We start from the raw sequence: 6,081 nt of genomic DNA, 5'->3' as shown, positions 1-6,081 counted from the left end.
TAAAAATATATGAAAATCTCTAATAAAATAGTATGTAAAGAGTTACAAATATCAAATTCAGAAAAAATGATCTTATAACCACTTGTACGACAAATAGTCATGTTTACATTAGACATTGTGTAAATTATAAGAAACAGCTAATTGTGTTTGTCATGTAAAATGAACGCGTAAAAGTAGCCAAAAGATGTTAAGTTGTTGCTTCCGTAGACATTTGTTTCTTAAAAGGAATTTATGTCTAGAGAAGGTGTTTTTATATAATATATTGAATTTATGAGTTTAATTAATTTGAATTTATGTTGCGTAAAATTTATTAGATGGAGAAGGACACTAAACATATTTAAATTAAAGTGTAAACGAGTTCCTAAATGTCATGTCCCATGGCATAGTCGTAGCCATATATAGTACAGGATGGCCAATTAGACACCATTCATTGAAAAATTACATTATGTATATAGAAAATTGTATGAAATACATATATATATATATATATATATATATATATATATAATTTTAGATATTCTTAACGAAATTTCTGACTTCGCCACTACGGTACTCTTCTAAGTCTCTTTTTTTTTCTCCTGATCTAATAGTACAATTAGTAAAACTACTTTGAAGTAAATCATGACTAAATAACTTTGTTAATATGATTTTCTTTAAACAACCAAGGTTATGGAGAATTGATTTTCATATACTAGCAGGATTTGATTTCCTCCTAATATTCTTTTAACCTGCTTTAGAGTCATACTTCAAGTCTTATTTTGCACTATGTTATGGTTTTATTTTTAATCAATAATGTGTGATTACAAATAACTAAACTTATCAGTAACCACACATTATCAATTAAGAAAATATAATCATAAAATGGTGCAAATAAAATTGAGAATCTTTTTGATGAATTTGGGTGTATTTAATGTATATCGGTGCTAATTATAAATGTTGGTCAATATATATGATTATATTAATACCACCGTCCACATTCCGGACTTAATCCCCGGCACCACCCCCACCATTGCATACGTACAAGTTTTGCTATCCCTTATTATACATAAAGGAACTATATATTAAAGAAGGACAATTGAGGAATTAATTATCTAGAGAATCAAATAAAGACCGTTGAGTAATTAATAAAATTAAAAAATATATAATGTGTAATTTATTAAAGTGTCCCTATTTAATAAACGACTTAAAAAAAAACTATTAAAAAGATGGAGTATAAGGATATAATTTAAAAAACATACTAATTTTCATCTTAAATTTCAAATGCGACACTTATCTTGCAACACACAAACTTCGCTAAAATTGACACTTATTTTGAAGAAAAAAAAGAGATATTTTTTAGGGTAAAACTTATCCGCACCGGGTGTATACACCAATCCAATACATGCATATCATGTGTTTAAATTTATAGTTCATTTTACTAAATCTGAATTAATTATCATGTGTTTACTTCATTAAATCACATAATAATAGAAATTGCATTAGTTTGGTATATACACCCCGTGCGGATAAATTTTTTCTTATTTTTTATACTTCAGAACCACACAATTAATACAGGCTCCTTTTCTTCTCATTTAACCATACACCATTATGATCTGCTTTACTTCTCAAAGTCATGTACGTTTTGGGCCTTTTACTTATGAATTAAATAAGAGCTTAACTTAAAACTCTTTACTTTCAACTAAGAACTGATTGTGACTTGTGAGTTATGGGTGATTTACAAGCAAGCCCATCCTAATAATAGAATCTAAACCTACACACATACTTAAGGACTAGGAGGTGTCAAATTTGCACGGGTTAAAATGGATTAAGTTAATAAATAACTCATTCAAAAGTTAATTTATTCTAAAAAGAGCTCATGATCTAACCCATTGATTCTTACTAACACTTTGTTTGGATGAGTGTTACGTATTGTTTCATAATGTATCGTATCATGCTATATTATATTGTGTTGTACCGTATTGTTTTAATGAATACAATGTTTGGATAGATTTTGTATCGTTCTCCATCGTTACATAATGTCACACATCATAATTTGAATAATAAACCTATAAGAAAAGTACGATACATAGTATAGGGTTTTTCTTTTTAAAATCTGAAAGTTTTTTTTTTAAATTTCCAATTAAAAATCTGGGAAGCTCAAAGGCCCAAACCCATAAGTCTTAAAACAAAGCAAAAAAAAAAAAAGGAAAGACAACAAAAAAAAGAAAAAGGAAATATACCTAATATAGGGTAAAAGATGAAATATAACTAGTAAATAATAAATAAATAAAAATGAGAAGAAAATATTAAGGTAACGATGCGATCACACAAAATTGTTCATTACGTAAAATAAGTTTTTTAGTCGTTACCTCCCGATGGATTTATACTATAAGATGTAATAGACTTTAAGTAACAATCAAAACAACATTGTATTTAAACTAACAATACAATACAATACAACGGGTAACAACCGTCCAAGCAAGCTGTAAGTTGTTATTGCTTTGATTGTTCTTTTATATAATAAATTTTAGTACCTAATAAAATTATTTTTCTCTTTATAATAACTACATATAACATATCAAATAAAGAAGATATCTTTTTGAAATATTTGGCGAGATTTTTCATAGGTCAATTTGGATTGCATATCAGTCCAATTTTAACGGGATAAAATGGGTTGGACTGAAAATGATTGAGATGGTATATGGACTGGCCCAATGAACTTTTGTACTTAGAACAGTTTGGCTACTGATAGCTGTAAATGGGCTATCATTTACAAGAGGATTATTTGCAGACCGCTCAGATAAACTCATGTCCATGGCTCAATAATAGTTTGGACGATTGAAAAAAAAAGCCCAATATAATTCATTACTGGGCTACTATTGAAGATAGCGCAAATATATGGTAGAACTTAACAAGGTCTTCTTCCATCTTATTTTTTGTGATTAGTTTGAGTGGATACGTAATTTGAGAAATATTGAAAGACTTTGCAATATTTCAAACCTACCTTTAAAAAAGAGTATACCTTTGTGGATTTTTTGTCAAATAAGTAAAACCCAACATATTTAAAATGTTAATAGTGTCATTAAATATTAATCAAATAAACAAATATGTTTTTTTTTCTAGGACGGGCTAATAGTTATATAAATTGAGACAAATGATCAAAGTAGGTATATACCTTCAAGCTTCGAGGACAATACCCCACACCAAAAAACTTATTGACAAAAAATATGGGATAAATGATAAAATTAAATTAAATGATATGTAAGAGTAAAATGACAAAAAAAAAAAATAACAACGCAATCACACCAAATTGATCCTGATATCAAACACTTTATGACATCTTCCTTTCCCATCCAAATACAATATTGGCTTGTATCTTTCTCTCTTTCAAGTTTGTTTAGTTGGAATTAGCATAAGCACAATTGTTGTACACGTTGGAACATGTATACTTAGGGAAAGATGACATTGACTATCAAAAAAGCTATGTGAAAGCTTGATTTGACCAAACCAAATATTATACATTTGATTGAGGAGTAGATGCAACTCAAAATGGAAAACCTAACCCCAACTTTCTTCAACAGTTCAACTGCAATAGCCCCAAATCCAAAAACCAAACCCCAATATCATTTGCAAGTCGAAAAAAGAGAAACTACTAAAATAAAGTAAGTCAAACATCTAACAAAAAATAGAAAAGTAAGGAAATTAAATTTTATGAATGAACAAAGTGGGATAATATTAAGTGAATGTGGAAGATGGGTATTTTGATAATGGAAAAAGGTGAAAATAATATATTTTCATTTTCACATTCCATCTTTCCTAAAAATAGTGGTAGTGGTGGTAGTACAAATTAGTCAAAAATTGAGGGAGAGGTAAAAAGGTGGGACAAAAGTGATACTACTTCATAGTTTTCATTATTTTAATAAAACAAGTATTTCTTCCTATCCATATTAGTGTGTTTTAGATATAATAAATACGTATTTATTTGATATAATTTTTTGGTTACATAAAACCCACATATTAAATAACTGTAAAATTAATTAGAATAAAAAATTATAACATCTTTTTTATTATACAAAATTATTTATTTTAAACTAGTATAAAAACAAAAAACACCATGTGATGCGAATCAGAGGAAGTACATTTTAGGGACTCCACTAGTCAAATAGGATCAATTTAAGAGTTATACATTGATGTGTAAAATATTTGCACCTCGAGTCACCCAAAAGATAGTTGCAGACAAACTTTTATGATATAATTAGTAATTGATAAGCATATGCAAATAATAAATTAATACCTTATAATAAGTTAAATTACATTAATATAATGTATACAATTAAAATATATTTATTTGTAATTGTTAAGGAAATTTGCTATCGTTATTCTTTGAGTGCGCATAAGATAAATCTCGCTTCAGTGTAGTAACATGTAAACCACAAAATAAAGATAAATCACACTAGATTTAAGTCTTATGCAACAAACTGAATCAAAAAAATATGCAATAAGTTTCGAACCTAAGACCAATGCATGAATTTTTGCTTTGGTCCCATACCATCACAATTCACATTATCAGTTAAACAAAGAAACGGCATTGTTCTCTAGTTTTTGTATTAAATAATTACAAATTGAATCATCTCTTGCTTATACAAAATCAAAATGAAAAAAATTATAAACAATAAGAGAAAAAACAAAGTTTGAATAAATTGACAATTGAGTACTATTGAAAGCCGCCAGGTTAAAGGGTCATATTTGCACAAACTGTGAGAGAATTAGAAGCAAGAAACAATGCTCCTGAATTTATTAAAAGTAGCATATATAATTTAATATAAGTGACTCCAAATGGGGAATCCACTTTCGGGTAGATAGTTGGTATAAATTTTAAATTTTAATTCGAAAATATTAGTTGTCATTCCATTTGGAAATTTATGTTTGGATTCACACGAGGTTAGGTGAAGTCATATTGGCCATACATTGTCATTCTCTCAGAAATTATTAATAGTAATAATAATATAACAGCACATTCTTATCTAGTTTACATATAATTACATTTTGTAGAAATTATAATCAATATTTACTCGTTGTAATTAAAATTTAGTGGATAATCACAATTTTCTTGTTTATTTATATAGTAAAAGGGCTAAAATTACTAAATTTAGTTAACCGTGTGTCTTATCTTGTACAGTCACCTCTATTCAGGCAAGTAAAACCATGGTTTGGAGCATGGTCCATTGATTGGAGTCGTAAGAGTAAATTTGGAGGGGCAAACAAGGAAACGTAATAAGATATATTTTTTTAATATAATCAAATTATGAAAATGATTAATATTTGAAATCTGATAAAATAGTATTATTTTATTTTCTAAACTTTTTCCCGGGTTAGAACGATGCTTCTCCTTATTGTAAGCATGGATGAAACTTGTTGTCATGTACGTTCCAAATTGATTTTTCGTCCATCATATATTTTTTGGGGACATTGAATTCAACATTTTTGGAGTTTTATATATGTATATGAACGTAAACATGGAGTTTGTAATTTACTACTCCTATTACTTGTCCACTCAAATTATATGACTTTGATGGAGTCAAGGTCTTTTCTCAAAAAATTGTGGCATGATTATTATCATTATATGCTTGACTTTTAACATCCTCTTCGAAGAAACAATCACGATGCAGACTCCTTTGTTAAAATGAGTTGCAGAATAATTTTTTTTTAAAAAATTGAATCGATTCAAGTACTCTTGTCTCTTATGATTAATTTGATTAATTATTATTAGCTTCAGTAGATGTTCACATGATTAACACTAACTAATCTTAACACAAGCTGAGAATGGCTTTGAAGTTAATACATACAGTAAAATCTCACTCTTAATATTTAATTTAGAAGAATTTATTATATTTACATTTTTCAGTACAGATTTAGAGCAATTAATCATTTACTATATCAATACTCTTATTCTGAGTAACTTTAGCCTAGTTGCCAACAGGAAGAAAAAAAAAAAAGAACAGCCAACAAAATGACAAATAGTTGGGATAGTGATGACTGATGTATTAAAAATAATAATTCTGCCTAATAAGTTTATTAATGAGTCACTAGAGAATGAATTGA

Source organism: Solanum verrucosum, unplaced genomic scaffold, assembly GCF_900185275.1.
Source record: "Solanum verrucosum unplaced genomic scaffold, falcon-dt-bn FXZP01001278.1, whole genome shotgun sequence".
Taxonomy (NCBI): Eukaryota; Viridiplantae; Streptophyta; class Magnoliopsida; order Solanales; family Solanaceae; genus Solanum; species Solanum verrucosum.
This window is presented reverse-complemented; position numbering follows the sequence as displayed.